The sequence below is a fragment of the Eschrichtius robustus genome, chromosome 1 (assembly GCF_028021215.1).
Source record: "Eschrichtius robustus isolate mEscRob2 chromosome 1, mEscRob2.pri, whole genome shotgun sequence".
In the NCBI taxonomy this organism is placed as follows: Eukaryota; Metazoa; Chordata; class Mammalia; order Artiodactyla; family Eschrichtiidae; genus Eschrichtius; species Eschrichtius robustus.
The window spans coordinates 84,874,919-84,899,250 of record NC_090824.1 but is presented as its reverse complement, the minus strand read 5'-3'; the positions used below and the strand labels follow the sequence as shown (position 1 = coordinate 84,899,250).

The window sequence follows — 24,332 nt, the reverse complement described above, 5'->3', positions numbered from 1 at the left end:
GCCCAGGTAGGCTCCAGTGTTGGGTTGCCTCAGGCCAAACAACCAACAGGGAGGGAACCCAGCCTCACCCATCAATAGTCAAGTGGATTAAAGTTTTACTGAGCTCTGCCTACCAGAGCAACAGTCAGCTCTACCCACCACCAGTCCCTCCCATCAGGAAACTTACACAAGCCTCTTAGATAGCCTCATCCACCAGAGGGCAGACAGCAGAAGCAAGAAGAACTACAGTCCTGCAGCCTGTGGAACAAAAACCACATTCAAAGAAAGATAGACAAGATGAAAAGGCAGAGGGCTATGTACCAGATGAAGGAACAAGATAAAACCCCAGAAAAACAACTAAACGAAGTGGAGATAGGCAACCTTCCAGAAAAAGAATTCAGAATAATGATAGTGAAGATGATCCAGGACCTCAGAAAAAGAATGGAGGCAAAGATCGAGAAGATGCAAGAAAAGTTTAAAAAAGACCTCAAAGAATTAAAGAACAAACAAACAGAGATGAACAATACAATAACTGAAATGAAAACTACACTAGAAGGAATCAATAGCAGAATAACTGAGGCAGAAGAACGGATAAGTGACCTGGAAGAGAGAATGGTGGAATTCACTGCTGTGGAACAGAATAAAGAAAAAAGAATGAAAAGAAATGAAGACAGCCTAAGAGACCTCTGGGACAACATTAAACGCAACAACATTCGCATTATAGGGGTCCCAGAAGAAGAAGAGAGAGAGAAAGGACCCGAGAAAATATTTGAAGAGATTATAGTTGAAAACTTCCCTAACATGGGAAAGGAAATAGCCACCCAAGTCCAGGAAGTGCAGCGAGTCCCGTACAGGATAAACCCAAGGAGAAACACGCCAAGACACATAGTAATCAAATTGGCAAAAATTAAAGACAAAGAAAATTATTGAAAGCAGCAAGGGAAAAACGACAAATAACATACAAGGGAACTCCCATAAGGTTAACAGCTGATTTCTCAGCAGAAACTCTACAGGCCAGAAGGGAGTGGCATGATATACTTAAAGTGATGAAAGGGAAGAACCTACAACCAAGATTACCCGGAAAGGATCTCATTCAGATGGAGAAATCAGAAGCTTATAGACAAGCCAAAGCTAAGAGAATTCAGCACCACCAAACCAGCTCTACAACAAATTCTAAAGGAACTTCTCTAAGTGGGAAACACAAGAGAAGAAAAGGACCTACAAAAACAAACCCAAAACAATTAAGAAAATGCTCATAGGAACATACATATTGATAATTACCTTAAACGTGAATGGATTAAATGCTCCAACCAAAAGACACAGGCTTGCTGAATGGATACAAAAACAAGACCCATATATATGCTGTCTACAGGAGACCCACTTCAGACCTAGGGGCACATACAGACTGAAAGTGAGGGGATGTAAAAAGATATTCCATGCAAGTGGAAATCAAAAGAAAGCTGGAGTAGCTATACTCATATCAGATAAAATAGACTTTAAAATAAAGAATGTTACAAGAGACAAGGAAGGACACTACAAAATGATGAAGATCGATCATCCCTGGTGGTGCAGTGGTTGAGAATCTGCCTGCTAATGCAGGGGACACGGGTTCGAGCCCTGGTCTGGGAAGATCCCACATGCTGTGGAGCAACTAGGCCCGTGAGCCACAACTACTGAGCCTGCGCATCTGGAGCCTGTGCTCCGCAACAAGAGAGGCCACGATAGTGAGAGGCCCATGCACCGCAATGAAGAGTGCCCCCGCTTGCCGCAACTATAGGAAGCCCTCGCAAAGAAACGATGACCCAACACAGCCAAAAATAAATAAATAAATAAATAAATAAATAAATAAATAAATAATTTAAAAAAAAAGATCAAGGGATCAATCCAAGAAGAAGATATAACAGTTATAAATATATACGCACCCAACATAGGAGCACCTCAGTACATAAGGCAACTGCTAACAGCTATAAAAGAGCAAATCGACAGTAACACAATAATAGTGGGGGAATTTAACACCTCACTTACACCAATGGACAGATCATCCAAAATGAAAATAAATAGGAAACAGAAGCTTTAAATGACACAATAGACCAGATAGATTTAATTGATATTTATAGGACATTCCATCCAAAAACAGCAGATTACACTTTCTGTTCAAGTGTGCACGGAACATTCTCCAGGATAGATCACATCTTGGGTCACAAATCAAGCCTCAGTAAATTTAAGAAAATTGAAATCATATCAAGCATCTTTTCTGACCACAACGCGTTGAGATTAGAGATGAATTACGGGGAAAAAAGCGTAAAAACACAAACACATGGAGGCTAAACAATACGTTACTAAATAACCAAGAGATCACTGAAGAAATCAAAGAGGAAATCAAAAAATACCTAGAGACAAATGACAATGAAAACACGATGATCCAAAACCTATGAGATGCAGCAAAAGCAGTTCTAAGAGGGAAGTTTATAGCTATACAAGCCTACCTCAAGAAACAAGAAAAATCTCAAATAAAGAATCTAACCTTACACCTAAAGGAACTAGAGAAAGAAGAACAAACAAAATCCAAAGTTAGCAGAAGGAAAGAAATCATAAAGATCAGAGCAGAAATAAATGAAATAGAAACAAAGAAAACAATAGCAAAGATCAATAAAACTAAAAGCTGGTTCTTTGAGAAGATAAACAAAATTGATAAACCATTAGCCAGACTCATCAAGAAAAAGAGGGGGAGGACTCAAATCAATAAAATTAGAAATGAAAAAGGAGAAGTTACAACAGACATCGCAGAAATACAAAGCATCCTAAGAGACTACTACAAGCAACTCTATGCCAATAAAATGGGCAAGTTGGAAGAAATGGACAAATTCTTAGAAAGGTATAACCTTCCAAGACTGAACCAGGAAGAAATAGAAAATATGAAGAGACCAATCACAACTAATGAAGTTGAAACTGTGATTAAAAATCTTCCAACAAACGAAAGTCCAGGACCAGATGGCTTCACAGGTGAATTCTATCAAACATTTAGAGAAGAGCTAACACCCATCCTTCTCAAACTCTTCCAAAAAATTGCAGAGGAAGGAACACTCCCAAACTCATTCTATGAGGCCACCATCACCCTGATACCAAAACCAGACAAAGATACTACAAAAAAAGAAAATTACAGACCAATATCACTGATGAATATAGATGCAAAAATCCTCAACAAGATACTAGCAAACAGAATCCAACAACACATTAAAAGGATCATACACCGTGATCAAGTGGGATGTATCCCAGGGATGCAAGGATTCAATACACACATTTCAATCAATGTGATGCACCATAATAACAAATTGAAGAATAAAAACCATATGATCCTCTCAATAGATGCAGAAAAAACTTTTGACAAAATTCAACACCCATTTATGATAAAAACTCTCCAGAAAGTGGGCATAGAGGGAACCTACCTCAACATAATAAAGGCCATATACGACAAACCCACAGCAAACATCATTCTCAATGGTGAAAAACTGAAACCATTTCCTCTAAGATCAGGAACGAGACAAGGGTGTCCACTCTCACCACTATTATTCAACATAGTTCTGGAAGTCCTAGCCACGGCAATCAGAGAAGAAAAAGAAATAAAAGGAATACAAATTGGAAAAGAAGAAGTAAAACTGTCACTGTTTGCGGATGACATGATACTATACATAGAGAATCCTAAAACTGCCACCAGAAAACTGCTAGAGCTAATGAATGAATATGGTAAAGTTGCAGGATACAAAATTAATGCACAGAAATCTCTTGCATTCCTATACACTAATGATGAAAAATCTGAAAGAGAAATTATGGAAACACTCCCATTTACCATTGCGACAAAAAGAATAAAATACCTAGGAATAAACCTACCTAGGGAGACAAAAGACCTGTATGGAGAAAACTATAAGACACTGATGAAAGAAATTAAAGATGATACCAACAGATGGAGAGATATACCATGTTCTTGGATTGGAAGAATCAATATTGTGAAAATGACTATACTACCCAATGCCATCTACAGATTCAGTGCAATCCCTATCAAATTACCCATGGCATTTTTTATGGAACTAGAACAAATCATCTTAAAATTTGTATGGAGACACAAAAGACCCTGACTAGCCAAAGAATTCTTGAGGGAAATAAATGGAGCTGGAGGAATCAGACTCCCTGACTTCAGACTATACCACAAAGCTACAGTAATCAAGACAATATGGCACTGGCACAAAAACAGAAATATAGATCAATGCAACAGGATAGAAAGCCCAGAGATAAACCCACGCACCTATGGTCAACTTATCTATGACAAAGGAGGCAAAGATATACAATGGAGAAAAGACAGTCTCTTCAATAAGTGGTGCTGGGAAAACTGGACAGCTACATGTAAAAGAATGAAATTAGAATACTCCCTAACACCATACACAAAAATAAACTCAAAATGGATTAGAGACCTAAATATAAGACTGGACACTATAAAAACTCTTAGAGGAAAACATAGGAAGAACACTCTTTGACATAAATCGCAGCAAGATCTTTTTTGATCCACCTCCTAGAGTAATGGAAATAAAAACAAAAATAAACAAGTGGGACCTAATGAAACTTAAGAGCTTTTGCACAGCAAAGGAAACCATAAACAAGACGAAAAGACAACCCTCAGAATGGGAGAAAATATTTGCAAATGAATCAACAGACAAAGGATTAATCTCCAAAATATATGAACAGCTCATGCAGCTCAATATTAAAGAAACAAACAACCCAATGAAAAAATGGGCAGAAGATCTAAATAGACATTTCTCCAAAGAAGACGTAAGATGGCCAAGAAGCACATGAAAAGCTGCTCAACATCACTAATTATTAGAGAAATGCAAATCAAAGCTACAATGAGGTATCACCTCACACCAGTTAGAATGGGCATCATCAGAAAATCTACAAACAACAAATGCTGGAGAGGGTGTGGAGAAAAGGGAACCCTCTTGCACTGTTGGTGGGAATGTAAATTGATACAGCCACTATGGAGAACAGTATGGAGGTTCCTTAAAAAACTAAAAATAGAATTACCATATGACCCAGCAATCCCACTACTGGGCATATACCCAGAGAAAACCATAATTCAAAAAGACACATGCACCCCAGTGTTCATTGCAGCACTATTTACAGTAGCCAGGTCATGGAAGCAACCTAAATGCCCGTCGACAGATGAATGGATAAAGAAGATGTTGTACATATATACAATGGAATATTACCCAGCCATAAAAAGGAATGAAATTGAGTCATTTGTTGACACGTGGATGGATCTAGAGACTGTCATACAGAGTGAAGTAAGTCAGAAAGAGAAAAACAAATACCGTATATTAACGCATGTATGTGGAACCTAGAAAAATGGTACAGATGAACCAGTTTGCAGGGGAGAAGATGAGACACAGATGTAGAGAACAAACATATGGACACCAAGGGGGGAAAACCGCGGGGGGGTGGGGATGGTGTTGTGCTGAACTAGGCGATTGGATTGACATGTATACACTGATGTGTATAAAATTGATGACTGATAAAAACCTGCTGTATAAAAATAAAAAATAAAAATGCGGTTGATATAATTCCATTCTGTGGGTTAAAAAAATGTCTAATAAAAACTCATGGAGCTGTTTACACTTGAGATTTGCACAATTTATCCTAGGTAATATCTCAATAAAAGTTTTTTTCATCTTCATGAAAAAAAAAAAAAGAAAATGGATTCTTGGGGCTTCCCTGGTGGCGCAGTGGTTGAGAGTCTGCCTGCCGGTGCAGGGGACACGGGTTCGAGCCCTGGTCTGGGAGGATCCCACATGCCGCGGAGCAACTGGGCCCGTGAGCCACAACTGCTGAGCCTGCGCGTCTGGAGCCTCTGCTCCGCAACAAGAGAGGCCGCAACAGTGAGGAGCCCGCGCACCGCGATGAAGAGTGGCCCCCACTCGCCGCAACTGGAGAAAGCCCTCGCGCAGAAACGAATACCCAACACAGCCAAAAATATAAATAATAAATAAATAATAAATAAAAAATTAAAAAAAAAAAAATTTCACAAAAGAAAATGGATTCTTACCTCACTCCTACACACAAAAAATAAATTCCCTGTTGGTTAAAGAATTAAGTACAAAGAGAAAACCCAATCAAGTGTTTTGAAGAATTTTACAGAAAGAGATCTTTATAACTTCAGGATATGAAAGAATCTTTTACATAAGACACAAAAAGCACAACCCATAAAAGAAAATGTTGATAAATTAAACTACCATAAAATTTAAAACTTCTGTTCATCAAAACACATTTCAAATAAAATGAAAAAAAAAACCCCACAAATTGGAAGGAGATATTTGCAATATAGAACTCATAAAATTAATAAAAGGACCAAAAACTCAACAGGAAAATGTGGGAAATACGTAAACAGATACATCACAGGAAAGAAAATACGAGTAAAGATTAAGCATATAAGATGCTCAGCCTCATTAGTGATTCAGAAAATGCATGTTAAAAACTAAAGTGAGTGTAAACCTTTTTACACTCACCAGATTGGAAAAGACGGAGGAAGAGGAGGAGGAGGAGGTGGTGATGGGAGAAGAAGAAAAAGACAATATAACCAAGTGTTAGGATATGGATCAATAAGATATCTTATTTACAACTAGTGGGAATGTAAATTAGTACAATCCCTGGAAAATAATTCACATTATCGTGCAAAGTTGAACATTTATATACTAAACAATGTGGCAATTCACTCCTAGATTTATACTCTAAATATAGAAAATTCTTTGCTTGTAAACATCAAGAGACACACACCAGAATACTCATAGCAGAACGCTTTACAATAGTGACAACAACAACAAAAATGGTAACAACCCAAAGAAGGAAAGATAAATAAATTGTGTTGTGTTTATACAATGAAATATCAAACAGAAAGAAAAAGTACACACAAAAAAATTAATCTTGAAAGTGCAATATTGGATGAAAAAAGAATCCAGAAAGACTCCATTGAGTGTGATACCATTTTTATTTTTTAAAAAAAGCTCAATGAATATTGTTTGTAAATGTATATACATACATATGTATATACATATAGTACCAATATATAGTATATATAGAGAGGTTGATATTTATTAATATACTAATAATGTTATATATGATTTATATAGTTCGTGTACTATATATATGTGTGTGTGTGTATATATATATATATATATATATATATATATATAGTTCAGGAATACATAAACACAAAAAAGTATTTTTAAAAATTCAGGCTAGTAGTTACCCCAGGAAGAAGAAGCAGGATGAAAAGGAAGGAACACATGATTATATGCAGTGTTCCCCTTCTTAAGCCATGTGGCTAGTTCGCAAATATTCCTTTCATGATTATACTTTGTAACAGCCAAATATGTTACATATATGCTTTTGTATGTAACAAATATTTTACTAAATATAAAAGTAAAAAGATAATGAGTGGTCATTCTTAAAAACAGTGATGTTATGACTGAGAGAACAGGAAATAACAGAAAAGAGAGCATTACAAAGCTTATGCCAGAAATTCTCGGTTTCAGTGAAGCAGGAAGTGAAGTCATCTGAGAATGAGAGGGGTGAGAGTACTTAGGGGCTTCTGAGTGGTTTGTAGAGAAAAGAGAAAAGGAGGAAAGGAAGGAAAGAGAAAGGGACAGGGGATTAGAGGAGAGAATGACATATTGTCAAAAGAAGGATTCACCACAGAAAATGGGTAGAAGAGTAATCTTAGCTTCAGGAGGCCAGTTGAAGTTCAGGCTGTAAATATAACGTGTATGTATTCAGGACTTCTTCCCTCAAAAGTTGATTTTTCAGCCAGAGAAACAGAAAATGATTACAATTAAGTTGGAGGTCGTCAGGGAGGTCATGACAAAAAGTTCAAAAAGCAATAGAGGCCTAGACCCAACGCAGCGAAAAATAAATAAATAATTAATTATTTTTTTAAAAAAAACAATAGAGGCTTTGGATTTTGACTTAAATACACTCACACCCTTCAATCTATGTCCAGGAATCCATTCTATGAAAATAATTCTGAGTTTTGAAAAACCTTTATGCACAAAAATGCTCATTACAGAATTGTACATAAAAGATGAAAAAATAAATTAGTGCCCAATAATAGTGTAATGGAAAAGTGAATTATGATACTTAATTTAATTGATGACATATAGATTGATGGTCGTAAAGAACTTGAAAGCTTAAATAGGATGCAATTTTATGCAAAGTACAATTACAACTACATAAAAGGAACTATATATAGGAAAAATGCAAAGAAATACAATAAAATTGTGAAAGCAACTGTGTTTGGATACTTTATCTATGGGTGATTTTTTCTTTTACCCACTTTTCCACATTGTCAAATTGTCTTTAATGAGTATATATTACTTCTAAAAATGAAAAATAAATTAAGATAAATGTTTAATGATTTCTTAATGCTTTAAACTGGGTAGACGATCAAGTAAATCAAGATGTGACTAATACATTGGCAGAAAATGATCAAGAAGCCAGAAGTCATAATAAGAGTCATAATGAAGACAGAATAGTTTGTTTCAATAGAGAATAAAGATATGGTAGGAAAGAAAAACCAAATCTCTACATTTGAGATCTTGAAAGTAAGTTTTAAGTTCCAAGCGTAGCTGTAATTGTGGATGGCTAAAATGGAGATATATATACATACGTACATATATAGGTACACGTACACACACATAATTAATGTGCACAGGAATGGATTGTGATGTAGGGTGGACAAAAAATCAGTGAACCAAGTGAGAATGATCAGGGTCAGTAGACAAAAGCAACCTGAATGAGAACGAGCCAGAGGTATATAAGTTTTTAGTTTGGACTTCCAAAGAAAGACACAAATATTCAGCAGCTTTACCATGGTAAATTATACTTAGGCATCATGTTTATCCTTTAAAATTGAGATGTAATGACCAGTTTTGTGATGAATATGTAGAAACAACCTGTTTTAGGTTGTGTTATATTTATTAGTGTGTCCAAGTGTATATGAATATATCCTAGGTTCTGGAAGAAATGGCCCTATGTTTCTTCTCCATGCATAGGTTCCAACTCATTTTTCAAAGTATGTGTTTATATCTCAGATAAACCTGAGCTAACTCACTATATAAATAAGGCCTAATTGGTAAAGTACATTAAAGCAATCTTCTTTGAAGGTAACATTTTTCAAGGAGTCTGTGTAAAATATCATCTTTTAAATGTATCTCTCTTTTCCTGTCATACACTCTAGTCACCAAGACAAATATTATTTAAATTTTTCTAAGTTTCACATATACTCAGCCAACCTGCCATAGTAAAATGTAATACAATGTTATATGTGGGGGTTTTTTGGTATCGTTACTAATATTTATATTAGTAAGAGCTAAATATTAATAAAATGATATCATCTATAATTTTGAAGGATCTGGAAGGCTAGAATGTAATTGCACTGAGACAAACTTCTCTTTGCTAAGATTCACGATCGACCCAGGAAAGCCGCTTCTCTCAGTGCTCTCTATTCCACACAACCTCTTCAAGGCTCCCATAGTAGCCTAGGCATATTTCTACCTTTGTTCATACCAAAATCTGTTGATACACCTACTTCTATTTCACTATGTGAACCCACTGAAGCAGAGAATATATTTAATTAACATATTATATATATTAATTAATATTTAATTAATCTTTATGTTAACACCTGTAAGAGATTTTGAGAGAATATTACGGACACAATAAACTGAATGACTGAATGAAAATAGGAATTAGTAATTGAATGATGCCCATCACCTTGTTAGTATTATCAAGTTATAGAAAGTGGTGTCCTGATTGTATTATACATGAGTGCAGTTGTGTATTCTAAAGAATTATAAAATTCATACTTCATCTGCACTGCTAATCCAAAAATCAGCCTTTATTTAAAAATTAATTCTGGTATACCCTATATGTTTTAGAAACATTAGGATGCCTCCTGGTACAACTTCCAATTATGTGTTCATAATTTTGTTTTTACCCTGTCAAGCATACATTGCTCCTTCTGTAACATACCCATTCTATTCTTAGTGAAATCACTGGATTCCAAATCACAACATCATGCTTTATTTCAGCAATAATTTAGCAGAGACAAATCCAGTGCTACATGGAAAGATGCTTATTATCTCGGGCACCTCTGCCTCTAACTAGCCTAACCCCTTTTTCAACAACTGTGACAAAAGGATCTCCCTCCTCCCCCATCTGTTTTGCTCAACAAGCTGCTGTAGAAAGAGCAGTGAACCGAGAGTTTCTAGTCCAGGGACTTGGTCCCAGGGTTGTTACTATCTTGAGTTAAATAGACTTTGAATTAGTACCTTCACCGCTTGGGGCCTCCATTTCCTCATACATAAAATGAGGGGGATGCAGCAGATAATAATTGTAAAAAAAATAACTAAAAGTTCTATTTATCAGGCTTTTACGATATGCGAGGAAGTGTGCTTTGTGCTTTACATACATTATCTCATTTAATTTTAATCCTCCAAACAAGTTTATTAGGTATATCAGTCAGGGCTCCAGCAGGAAACAGATAGTGCATATCAAATTGGGTAATTTGAGGAATGCTTCATAAAGGAACTATATTAAAAAGGTGTGAGTGGGGTGTTAGGAAACCACAAGGGATGGTGCAGTGCCCCAAGGCTGGTAATGGGGAGGGAAGTGGTTACCTGAACCCAGAGAGAGAACTCTGTGAAGAGGGCTGCCTGAGCCATGGCTGGGATGCAACCAGCCCCCAGGGACCCTGGAAATCAGGACTCAGACCTCACTCTAGCCACTCGGAACAAACCCAACAGGAAGCAAAGGCCAAGGTGGCATTCTGAAACCATCCATATGAGCCTCCGGGATCACAGAGCCTGATGGAGAAAGAAAGTAAAGAGTGGATCTGGGGGTGGGGGGGGGGGGCCCAGTAATATCAAGTATAGTTATCCAGATTTTATGCACGAGACTACCGAGGTTCAAAGAGGTTAAGTTTCTTGAGATTACACAACTAGCTCAGGACAGAACCAAGATTCAGCTCCTTCCTGTGAGACTCCGGAGCCTAGGCTCCTGACTGCTCCTCAGCTAGGGAGTTCCTTTTTGTCCTTCCAGGATTAGAAACAGCCTCAGAAGTGATCTAATTCAACCCTCTCCCTTAGAGATGTTTGAAAGAGATGTCTTTCCATTTAGGACATGAGCCTTGCAGAAACCTCAGTCACCTTTGAAAAGCTAGTAGTCTGTGTGGTCCTTCTTCCTGTTCCTATACTTACAGTTTATATCCTGACATGTAATTTTGACCTATACCCCTGGATGAGACACTGGTAAAGACAAAGTTGTTAGAAAGTAAAAGGGAGAGAATAACATTTTTGTTATTAAAAAAATCTCTTCTGACATGCTATCTAAATTAAGCACAATTAAAGAATTTTCTTTGTCCAATGAGCAATCTAGTGTGCAGTATGGGGAGTGGAGAGAGAAGTAAACTGATGATTGGATTTCCTGGTTCACCTGCTAGAATGAGAACACAGCCCAAGACTATGCTAAATGTGTTCCATTGACTGTGGACAAAGTGAGCAAAATGCAAGATGTTTAATTGAAGTGAAACTAAAAACTAATATTAAACGTATTATTCAACATCCCTGTGAGGGCCCTTTAGATAAGAAAAGGAAAGGAAATTCTCATAGAGTGAGTGAGTAGTCAGAGGTTGTTAATTACTCCTTGTGTGAGAATTAAATTTGCTTAAGAGGGAAGACTGTAGTAATTATCTGAGGTCAAGGGGCCCATCCCCAATCTGTCTGCTCCTCTGTCAAATTGAGATAAAAGTCCCACTCAGGTCTCCTAGCAATGGGGAACTCTTCCGGCACAAGTGCTTCCTTGGCTGAACGAGTTGTAGTCGCAAAGTGTGTAAGTCAGTTGTTGGGAACATGAAACAAATCTTCTAAAAGCCAGGCAGTTATAAACTGTGACTCATGGCTGGACCAGCCCTCAACGGCCACTTAAATCCAGAATCTAATTCAACTAGAGCTGCAAATGTACTTCCTGGTATGAAGGAAGAAGGGCAGTAGCAATACTGGGGGCTTGGCCTGGCCCCATCCCAGGTCAGGTCCTGCACCTGTGCTGTTCTCACTGCCTCTCAGAGGTAACAACGCTAGAGCCTTCAGACCCAAGGCAAGAATGAAATGAAGCTCGAGTTTCTGGCAGGCTGGAGAGGTGGCCTTGTCTGCCATCTGTGTTCCTAACAGGACCTGAGGCGGCTGTTGTGGGTGAACAGTGTTTTGACCCTGAGTGTTTTGACCCAGATATGCCTCACCTTGAACTCAAATACCTTTTTTGTTTGTTTGTTTGTTTGTTTGTTTTTTACACCAGAGTAAGCAATTTATCACTTATTGTACCTTCTAAGGTAGAATATCTACATTTTTGTTTTGATTGTTTGACAGACTTCTCAATTGTAACAGAATGTCTGCCCATGAGTAATGAGGTGCATGAATTTTTTTAAAAAGGGGCATTTTAATTACCTCTTCAAAGACCATCAATGTGACCTGAGAGAACACTCTCAGGAGGAAAGGTTCAGTTTGGGGATCAGTTTTAACTAGCTGCTTAATCATAAGAAATCTGAAAAGTATCTGGGTATAGGACATCTTTTCCAAGAAAAGTGATTTTCTTGCCTGTCACTGAACACTAGCTAAGCAGCCTTTTTGATTACTTGATAGTCAGCAGCAGCTTCATCATGGCTTGGTAGTAAGTGAAAAGGGGGTGAGGGCAGAATAAGGGGAAAGAAACTTCAGTGACCAGAGGTGAACCAGTGTTAACAGAGAGGTCTCTTCAAACAAGCCTTGTGTGGGTAAAAGCCAACATCTACTTTACGAGAGATTGTGAGGTGAGAGGGGCTCATATTTAGGCCCTGCAAAGATCAAGAATGTTGAACCTATCCCAAATTCACTTTCAAATTAGCTCTGACTTAGTAATTTTCCTGGTAATTTCCCCAGACTTGGGAACTAAAAATAGAGGTAAAGTGGCATCTAATAAACCTATCTTTTAGGATAACTGAGTATTGTGGGGGGGGGGGGGGGTAGAGGAGGAGGAAGATAAGAGACAGGAAGGAAAGATGGGAGAGGGAGGGGGAAAAGGAAAGGAGATAGGAAAAGAGAAAGAGAGAACTCTGCCAGTTGACTTCATTTCCACACGAATCCACCCACTCTGAGCTTCTGTTGTTGCTTTGTTTATGCAAAGTAAGCGGGGCTTAGAGTGAAAGAGCTGAGAGATCCACGCCGAAGAAGGCAAAAATAATTTTTAAAATGTAAATGAAACTAAAACACTCTCTCTCTCTCTCTCTCCCCTCTCTCTCTCTCCCCCCTTTGGGTCCGGGCAATCCCTGCCTTCAGACTTTGAAATGAAAACACGCCGAGGAGGGGCGGGTGGGAGGCCCAGCAGCAGCGGGGAGCGTTGTCGGTGACCGAAGGAGCTCTGGTGAATATCAGGTTCGGATTAGTGACAACTCAGAAGTCACGCCGGCGGTTGGGGGAGGGAAGTTTGCCAAGGTCTCCGAACTCGACGGAAGAGCGAGTTGCTTCCCTCGGCGCCGGGCGGAGCTGGGCGTACCCAGAGAGACCTCTGTCCCAGCCTGAGCGAGCCCCGCCGCGCTCACACCCCGCGCAGAGACTGAGTTTGTCAGCGATCATAAAATGGGAATCGATTATTCCGGCCACCATTGATTAGGGAAGAATGCTTACTGCAGCAGCGGGGGAAAGGTTAAGAGGAAATTGACCTTCTTCCTAGGTGACATAAAGTCATTAGGTAAATGAGATATTCACACAGGAGCTTTAAAAGGTCATGCTCAATTTTTATTTGTAGCCTGCAAGAGTCAACCTGGAGCTTCGGCGTAGGGCAGGGACCCCGCTTTCCAGGCCAAGTGGACCACAGGAAGAGAACTCTCTCGCAGCGCGGCCAGGGCCAAGGGTGGGGGTGGGTTATTGTCTTGCGAGGGTCGCACTGGAATTGGCGGGGGCCTTGGGACCCCGAGCACTGGAGCTCCTGCCAGACCCGTGTGTGCGTTTCTGTGTACATGTGTGTGCGCGTGTGTGTCCCTCTGGGGGTCTGTGCTTCGCACCCGCGTCTCCTCGGTTCGATTCGCCCGCCAGCAAAGGGGTGTAGGGCCGAAGCGGACAATTAAAAACCCTTACCCTACCAGAGCCGGCCACGTCTCAGAGTGAAAGTGTTGTTCTTTTTTTTTAAAGGAGAGAGTGAGAGATGTATTTATGCACATATTTATCCCTCTAATTATAGGAATTAATCCTCTTACTTATGACTAAAAGGTAACGTCGAAGGACGTCCCTTTGATGTGGAAAAGCATCATTTGTGACTCACATTCAGACTGATTAAGGAATAATTGTTGTTAAACGCTTTACAAGAGGAGAGTGTTTAGTTGAGGGGCATTCGTAATTTTACGGCTTAGCACGAAATTAAACGTAATTAAAAACTCAGAAATTCCAACTGATTTTCCAATTATTTTTATTGTCTGAGCTAATTGTTACACAAGTGTATCACTTCTCCCCAAAGGCATTACAAAAAAAAAAAAAAAAAAAAAAGGCAACCCTACCTTTCCCAAATATTCGCCGTGAGGATTCGCAGCTTTCTACATACTGGCCAGGTAAAGACCTTCCTCACTCTCCCTCCCTCGGTCCCGCCTCGCGCCCCACCTCCGCCACTGTAATTAAGCGTTTCAGCCACTCTCCCCTTTCTGTGAGTTCCTACAACACCTTGGGATGTGAGAAAGTGATGGCAGTTGTCTTCTGCAGATCATTACAGTAAAACTGGAAGTATCTATAGAAGGCTGATGAATTTCTTGAAGTAACACTTGTCATACATGGCGGAGAGATTTTTTTTAAGAAAACCTGAGTAAACACAGATCTCTGGGGGCCATCCCTCGACGCCTCTGCCTTCGAGTGTATGGCAGGAGGGAGGTAACGGGCAAACAAGGCCTGGGAGATGTTTATAATCGTGCACACGAAGACATGCAGATGCACGCAGGAAACTTTCTTTTGCTTTCCTTCTTCTTTTTTTTTTTTTTTTTTTTTGACCAAGGTTGGGCACGGAAAAGCTTCTCAGTTGGATTGTGAATTTTTTTTTTTCTAATGTTGGGATTCCCGGCATAAAGCCAAACTATCTTTGTATGTATGGCTTCTCTTAATGTCCAAATAGATTTATTTAAATACATTAAAAGGTTTATAAAAAGTGCTTCAGTGTTACAGAAAGAAACACATCCTCACAGATAGTCCAGAAGTGGCCCTGTCTTTCCTATCAGTCTTGGAGGGAATCCTAGAAAACAAAATAAAAAGCATAAAATTAGGCAGAATGTGAATTTATAAATTTCAGTTAGTCTAGACTGAGAGGGTGGAGCGGTGGAATGTTTGCGTTTCAATAATTTCTCTGTGATTTTTTTAGGATAGAGACTTCAGTGGATTCAAGCTTTCTATCCGACTTACCCATCTACCCCTCATAAAATAAATGATTGCCTCTGATCTGACGTGCCAGGTGAAAATGGGTAGAATTAAAACTGTCAATTCTGCTTCCAACTTGTGTCTTTCAATTGAGTTCAAAAGCTTTTAAAGGTAAAACGTGCCAATCATTTATATATATTGTTTCTTTTTCTCCTATCACAGCTTTTAAGTAAAAAGAAAGAAAAGGTATTTATATTTCCAAATTCATTTTCCCTGTAAGATTTGAATCCTGCAGGTAATTTGATAACGGACCCTAACACGTGTGAGATCGTGTGCCCAGCGAAGCCCGGTTTACAAGAGTGAAGCCAAGGAGGTACAGTGAAGTCCGGTTTTTTGGTTTTCTACCTAATTGGTTTATTTGGAGCTGAGATGTGGCTATTTAAACCTGAAGCTTTCCAAGTGCTGCAATACTATTTCAGAGAAAAGGTTGGAGGAGGCAGAGTTGGAAAGAAAGGAGGAAGGCTCTCTTTGAAAGTTAGAAATGGTGAAAAAGACATGTAATCTGATGTGGAAAATTGAGTAAAAGAGGCACTGCACACTTTGGCTGAGGCAAAGATTGCTGAATCCTTTGAAGAAACTGACACGGATTTTCCAGAGATGGGAGGAGAGAGAGAGACGGGGTAGGGGTGGGGGAATCCTAGGGTGGGCATTTTATGTAAATGAGTAAATTCGAAATGTAGTACAAATCCAGTATAGTAAAACTGACAGTTCTGACAGTATTGACAACATAAGTATATGTTTGAACACTGCACTTTCAGACACTTAACCGATGAAGCAATAAAAAAATTCGACTACAATATTTCAAATAATCGACATTGATGTTTTGATACATCATTTTTATACTCCAAATCGATCTATCACTCTGGGGCTGGTCAATTTTAAGTTAAAATGGGCTGCAATTATTTGCACCTTGGCTAATGATGACCTAATAACAGCCCTCAATTAATTACACCGAACCGTGCTTTCTTCCTTCAGTGTGGGAGTGGGAGGGGGCAATTCCTGAGGAAGAGAACCTGGGATTGTGTCATCCTCCACCCTCCTTTCTATTCTATTTTTGAGATTGTGGGGAGGGGGGATTTCCGAGTTGGGAAGAGGTCTTTGTCTGTGTGATCACAGACACTGCAGGCTGAGGCCCCCTCACTTCAAGTATCCACTGACTGGGTCTGTATTGGAGGTATGGTCCTCACTTTGCAAGGTCAAAACTAAATTTTAGAAAATGCAATCATAAAGTTGAGTGAGTGTCTAACTGTCCCCCAGGCCCATACCCTTTCCTCTGTTTCAAGGCGTAGATGGAAGAGATTTGCTCAAAGGAGGACTGGAAATTTCTCTAAGGCTCAGAGTGTGTGTGGAGTGTGTGTGTGTGTGTGTGTGTGTGTGTGTGTGTGTGTGTATGAGGGAGAGAGAGAGAAAATTTTAATCTAAAGCACCCAGCTGGAGTTGAATCTCTCCTTCTGTCCCTGTATCCTCTGACGGCTCCCCACACACTGCTGAAGGTTTACCGGCTACTGTTTTTTTAAAAAGCCACAAATAAGAAGACAAATCTCTTCGAGAAAGGAGGAAGGATGCTGATGAGTACTGCATCCCCAAGCGAGTTCCCGCAGTCTCTGCTGTCTTTTTCTTCTTTGTCCCGTGAGGTTTCCAGTGAGCTTTCCTACTCCCACTTTTCTTTTCCACTCCTCTCCAAATTTGGTGTGGTAGTGGTGGTGGGAGAGGGAGGATAGAGCTAATTTATTAAAAGAAAAAAAAAATCCTGGACAGGCCCAGGATATTAAACTGGAGCAGTCCCTTGTGCTGTAGGGATCCGGCCGGCGGGAGGGGGGGGGCAGCTGGCGCCCCCAGCCCAGCGCTCTCCCGACGGTCTGTTCCCACCCCTGCGAAGCCCCGACCCTTCCTCAAACTCGCACTGAGACTCGGCTTCCTGACCTAAAACTTAGCTGGGCTCCACTAGACGGGATTCCAGTGTCTGATTTCTTTCCTCCAAACTTCACAAATGCAGTTTAAACCCCTCCAAACCACCGACGGCTGAGAGGCTGAGACTTAAGCAACGTGTTAAGCTACAGTAAGATGCGACTCAAAGGCAAAGGACGTGCGTGAGCCACGCTGGGTGAAGGTGGGGGTCCTAGGAGAGCTCCCCCACCGGAGCATCACCTGGTTCCGAGGGTGTCAGCCTCTGACCGGGTCCTTCCAGCTGTCTGCGCGGCAAATGGGGGTGGGAGCCAGAAAGAGGGCAGCAGGAAGAGAGGAAAGAGAGAACGGGGGGGATAGGATCAAGACTGCGGAAGAGACAAGAGAAGGAGAGAGGAAGATGTGAGGAAAGAAGGGAGGATGGAAGAGAGAGCGGGAAGGAGCCAGAGACAGCGAGAGAGAGCGCACTCGCGCTTGGAGCCCCGCCAGATAGCGCTAGAGGGCTATTTATTGAAATACTTTCCCACTGCGAGGTATTGAAGCAGCTAAAATTGGGAGAAATAAGAAATAAGAGCAAAAGGAAAGAAAGTAAAATCATCCCACCCCATCTTATGTAAGAACATAAATTGCGGGGTGCCTTACTGTTATTAATTGGGGGGTGGGCATATGGAAGAAAGCCTAAGTGGGGAAAGGACCAGGAAACAAAAACAAACAAAAAGAGGTCCCCTTCCCTCCCTTCATCCCAACTCGGAAGAGAGTGAGCAAAGTTAACAGGTAAGAAAGCAAGTGGAATTCTTCCTAGAGCAACTTTCAGAGCTTCTGGTTTTATCGCTGGGAAGGTCAAGAACACTTCACCAGCATGAGCTGAGGTTTATAGAAAAGAGATGTTTTTAAAGTAATAGATGGCTGCAGGGGGGTGGGGAGGGAGAGGCAAACACGTTATTGGAAATGCCAAATAAAATATATATTAAAAATTCAAACTGTCAGCCAGCAGGTCGGAGCAGAAAGAGAGACCCTCTGCCTTTGTCCCAGTGATACTAGGTTCAGGGCTGTTTCTGCAGGGCCGCAATCAAACTCCTTGAATAACAATTTATACTCTGGGAGCCTTGGAGAAGAGAGCTAGACTACAAAAATTCACTGTTGCATTCAGAACCCAAATAACAGTGAAGCAGATGGAGAGAAAAGACCTAGTGACAGAGGTGGAGTCCAGAGAGAAAGGAAGAATAAAATATTTTGATCCTTTTTACTTGCTCAAGTCAGTAATGCAAGACAGAAAACTTCTTTCAAATAATATTTTACTCTAAAATATTGATTTGGTTTTATTCTAAAACCCCAGGCATCTCACTACTAGCTTGTCATTTTAAAATTGCACTTTCCTTTTACCTAAAGGAATTTTTTGAATTAAAGTAATAATATCTTTCTTCCAAACCAGCCAACAGAACCTCCACAAATAAAAATTAACCTTATAGAGGGAAAAACAAAAAACAAAAAACCCTGCTTAATCCAAAATACTCCAATTCAAAACATTAACTAAAGTTACAAATAAGATTACGGTTGGATTTATTTGCTCCTCTAGCAAGGCGTCAATTGTTCTAACAGTTGTAAGAAGACAAAAAGGATTTAAACCCAGCAATTTTAATACACAGATTAACACTTCAGACCTCAGAGTTCTGAGGAATTTGGAGTTATCTGTGCTGAGGACCTATTACTTTCTAGAAAAAAAAAAAAAAAAAAAAGGTGAAAAGAAACACAAGCTCCTAAAGGAAGGTGGGCAAATTCACCTAAAATAGAGTCTAGGTTCATAACTGCTCATTTCAAATTAAATACTCTCCATAAAGCCAATGCCCTTTAAATTAAGTAACTATAGAGGCATTCAATTATTCTTTTAAAATGTTGAATGTTACCTATAATATCATTCCATGTTGAGACAAAAAAAAAAAGAGAGAGAAAAGTAAAAATAGAAAAGAAGCAGTTCTCAGAAGTCTTGGGGATGCTCCAATAAGAAAGAGGTGATTAAAAACAGACCCTTAAATTTGAAAGGCCCGATTCCCCCTCCCATTCGCCCCCCCAATCAGGTCCCCTCCCTTTCACCTCTTTTTTTATGCAGTGCCCTCACCCCCACTCCAGAGCTAAGTAGCCGATTTGGGATTCTGAAGAAATAGATTTCAGCATCCATATTTGTTCTGGGGCACTTGTAAAATGCGATTTGTAGAAGGTCTTTAGCCTTCTGATTGTCTTTGAATTGTTTTTACTGAAACAGATCTTTTGCAGTTAATGAGTCCCCACGCAGCTGGACAGCTCCTCTCGGACACTGAGAACTCTAACCCCAAAATGACCCCAATTTGACACCGCAAGATGAAATTTTACCGCCTGTTAAAACCATTTCCAGCCTGGGCAAAAGGAGCTGACTGTTGACGGAGGTGTGTGCCGCCTCCTGCGACCCCCATCTCACGCCTGTCTCCCGGGCCTGCCCCACCTACTTTTCCTTTACCCCAAATGTGGGAGAGCAGCTGAGCCTCGCAGCCCCGGTGGGAGTGCGGAGGCTGAGAATTGAGCATCAGCGACAACCTACTATCGGACTAGAAATCAGAAAGCCTGTGTACCCCACTGTTTTTGAATAGCTTCCATGGGACTGCAAAATTGGGGGTTAGGGGAGACCATGAAGTTCTTAAATGTGTTTCAGCTCTATTAATAAAACATCAGCAAGTTGGTGATTAAAACTAATAGTCCTTTAAATTCATCAGATTGACCAAGAACTGACATCGTGAATCACCTCCAACTTGATCTTGTGTGCAATTCACTGCACTGCGATGCTATCTTAAACTAACGGTTTCATAAATTACGTGCAACTAGGTAAGTGAAATTTCTTTAGTCGCATGAAATTTCGGGGTTCTCCCCTTAAGCAACTGGTGAAGTTTTAAATGACACATATTTTCCTCCAGGAGGACTTCACTTTTAACACACTCACACTTCTTAACTAAGGTCTTTGGAGTTAAGAATGATTGGTTGGTTTTTTTCTTGAACAGTATCTCAAAATGTTCTATTTCTCTCTCCCTCCCATCTGTAACCAGATTGTCCCAGTTGCTTGCTTTAGAGTACTCAATAAAACGCAAAAGGAGTTACAGAATATTAGAGAGAGAGAAAGAGAGAGAGAGAAAGGAAGAAAGGAGTTTGGGTTAAAATGCCTTCTGCATCGCCCAAAGGATGAAAACACATGACAATAGAGTTCGAACTTTTTTCTTTTGTAAAGCTCAAGATTATCACGGAGTAATCAACCCATTAGCTTAACAACTGTTTGAAAATATAGAAGTCATCAGTCGGTCTAAATTGTTTTTACTCGGATGCACTGCCATGGAAGAAACTTTAAAAAAAAAAAATCCTAGTGTAGTTTTTCTAAATAAAGGCTTTAGGAATGCTACCTCACTTCACAATATCATTATGAAAAAAAGTGATGGTAAGAGAAGCAGAAGGTAGCAACTTTGAATGTTTAAACTCTGCGATGCAGAGGTTCGGTTCGAAGTTGATTTTTACAAAAGAAGTATTTATCAAGGAAACTGAGTTCCTTTTTAAAAAGAAAACTGGCGCTTTCTGTACAGGGCATTTAAAACAACAATAACCCTATTGGCGACAACAAATATGCAATACTGAAAATAAGAACAGTTAGAAGAGTTAAAAACTGAAAAACTGTATAAACTTCTCAGCTAGCGGCGCTGAACGGGGACCGTGGATCCACCAATATAAAGACCTCGGCAAAGTCGAAAATGCTCCGCAGCGAGACCACTTTGATTTTTTTCTCTCTCATCTTTCCGCCCCGGCTAAACTGAATTCGAACAACTGCCTCTTGTAATAAAATTCTGGAGGTCAACTTTTTCTTCTCTTTTGCATCTTCTTTTTTTACTCACCTTTTCTTATACGTCGACGAACAACTCAGCAACAAATAAGAAGGATGCTTTTAATCTTGGAGTTCTTCTGGGGAAAAAAAATGAGGAGGTGGAGGGGGAAGGACCCTCCCCCCCCCCCCCCCCCCCGCCTGCAGGTTTCATACCAGTCGGCTCTTGCAGGCTTGAAGCCCGGCTTAAGAGTGGCTGAAAACCTGGGCTAGACTCTCCTCCCCGAAGCTCCGCGCGCCCGGCAGTCCTTGCTCCGGCCACCCTGGCAAATACCGCGCGGTCCGCGGCCCCTTTCCCTGACGTCGCGCTACCCTCGCCTCTGCAAGCCCCTCCGCACTATCTTTCTTTATATGTAAGGGCCGATTTCCCGCAGACATCATTGTTATGATGGCTCATTTAATCAAACTGTTTAATTGCTCTGGTAATCACTATCATCATCACAGGTGCTCAATCATTCATCCTTTTTGGAGGGCTTTATTGACCTCCGGAGCTCATTCCCCAGCCCTATTAAAACGGGGCCAAATTTCTCCGACTCCGCTTGGAGTCTCTGCAGGCTACGATCTAAGCCCAGTTGAGAGTTGCCCGAAAGCTTACAGAGAAGCAGAGAAGATGAAAAGGGAGAAGGAAAAAAAAAAAAAAAAGCCTATCCGCCTTCTCTCCTTCTCCTTCTTATTCTCATTCTTTCCCCCCCCCCCCCAACTCCCTTCTCTCTCTCTCCCTCTCTCACTCACAAACACACACAGAGTACTTTATTCTCCTTGAGCGCCCCCCACCCCAATCTCCCGGGAAGTCGGGTCAATGCCCCGCGCAGAGGATTCGCTACTTTCTACTCTCCAGAATGGGTTCAAAGTTGGAGACGGAGGCGGCTGTTGAGGAACAATCTGTTTTCAATTCTCTGGGCCGGGGACCATGAACCAGGGCGAGAGCCAGGAGTTGGGGAGAGGGCGCGCTCGGAGCGCAGGCCCCGGCTGCTGGGCTGCCGGGAGCCAGGGGGCGGTGGGGGCTGCAGAGCTGAGCGCGCGGGGAGACCGTAGCTCCGCCCCCAGCTCGCGGCTCGGAGTGATTGACGCGCGGCCGCCGTGATACCCGCGGCGCGGAGGTGAGGCAGGGTGCAGCTCCAGCCAGGGATTCGGCGAGACATCGGCTAGAACTACTTTCTACGCAAACCATGTGGGATAGTTACCTTCTTTCCCTCCACTCTCCTCCTTTTCCTTTTTGGAAAAGTTCATTCGGAGTCGGCCCCGTCTTCCTGATACCCCGAAATTGCCCGGTGTAACTAACACAGCCATTAGCCGGCGATACCGCTGCCTGGCCTCTGCGCCCCCGGCGACCACAACAAAGCTGGGCAGGGAGTGCCGGCCAATCCTCCTTGCTAAGCATTCTCTCTCTCGCTATGCATTCTCTCTCTCTCTCCCATGCTTCCCAGCTCTAAGTGAGATCCACTTTGGAGTCGCACACCAGTCGCGCGCGCGTGTACACACACACACACACCCTTTGGCAACATCAGACAACATCAAAAACCCAAACGACTCCCTCCCCTTCCTCCTGATTCCACCGCGGGCCCCAAAGACTCTCCAGGGTGGCCCTTGTCCGCAAAGCTTGAAGGGAGTGCTCTCTGAGTTAAGCTGGTCTCTTCTTGTCCTAGAAAAAAATGAATGTTGACAACAAGGGTCCTGGATCTGCACAGGGAAGAAAGTACCACTCAAAAAAACAAAAACAAAAACAAAACTCTAGCCGGGCGTTGGTACGGTCTGCAGATCCTGCTGCCTCTGGGTGTTAGCAGAAAGCCTTCGGGGCGCGATAATCGGCTGGCAGAGGAGTAGGGGGCCCGTGGAATTAAAAGGAACAAAAGCAAGAGCGCCATGCCAAACGTCCCCGACACGACCTCGTTAGGCAGGAGACGGGAGTGATGGGGAAATGAACTAGAAGCAAGTTTTTTTAAAAAATTAAAAATCTGAGGCTGTACCGTACTTTCCCTGTGGTTTTCTGCAGTTTTCCTCTCTGCGCTCTCCCTGTCCTCTTCATTCTCATTCTCTCTCTCTTTCCCTCCCTCTTTCCTCACGTGCGCGCGCGCGCGCGCGCGCACACACACACACACACACACACACACACACACACTCCTCTTCCTCCCTCCTCCCCCCCCTTCCCCCGCGCCGTCCCCGCGGAGGAGCAGCCTCGCTGATTTGCTCGGGTCTGCCGGGCTCCTGCCTCCCCTCCCCCTCCCGCCCCCCCGCCTCCCGCCTCTCCCGCCCCCCCAACCGGGGCCGTCCGATCGCACTCGCTGCATATCAGAGGCTCCGCGCGGCGCGCTCCTCCTCGCTCCCGCTCCCCACTCCCGGGATGTGTCTCCGCCGTACGACGGGCTATGGCCACCACGACTTCCGGGTTCCGTCATTTCGTTCTCCCGCCGCCGACCCGCGCCGCCAAACTGAGGCTCTTCTATAAGCCAGGCAGCAGCCAACCTGCCAACACCTACTGACACTCACTCATCTCCCAGAGAGAGAAAGAGAGCGAGAGAGAGCGAGCGCGAGAGAGCGAGCGCGAGTGAGAGCGAGCGAGCGAGCGAGAGAGAGAGGGAGAGACAAAATACCTACCAGGAAAGGGGGGGAGGAAGTCCAGTTTTTGCAAACTATTCATTTTTTTTTCTTGATTTTTTCCCCCCCTGCTTTCTTTGAACGATACTTTAAAGAGAGAGGATCATATTATAGATACCGCGGGGGCAAAGCTAAGGGGGGGGGAGGAAAAATTCAAGAAGCAGAAACCCCTCGCGGAGTTTTACTGGAAGAAAAAAACGGGTCTGAAAGATTCCTCCTCTTCATCATCATCAACCATCATTCATTCACTACCTTGACATTCCGGGCTTTGATTGACAGCTGGAGTGGCAAAAAGCCATGAAACACGACAGTTCGGTTACATGTGGGCTGCTGACGGGCCGCTCGTAACCTTCAGTTCGGGGGCTTGACAATTTTTTTTTCTTCTTTTTCTTCTTTTTCTTTTCTTTTCTTTTTTTTTTTTTTTTTCCAACTGAGGGGAAGAG

At 41.7% G+C, this 24,332-nt stretch overlaps 1 long non-coding RNA gene across 1 annotated transcript; it reads right to left on the bottom strand.

Moving 5' to 3' along the window:
- Nucleotides 1–14,700: 14,700 nt before the first annotated feature.
- LOC137767731 (uncharacterized) lies at nucleotides 14,701–24,263 on the bottom strand. The gene is made up of 3 exons (XR_011074560.1): nucleotides 24,142–24,263; nucleotides 21,308–21,374; nucleotides 14,701–15,318 (listed from the first exon to the last, which is right to left on the bottom strand). It is a non-coding gene; the product is annotated as an uncharacterized lncRNA (long non-coding RNA).
- Nucleotides 24,264–24,332: the final 69 nt, after the last annotated feature.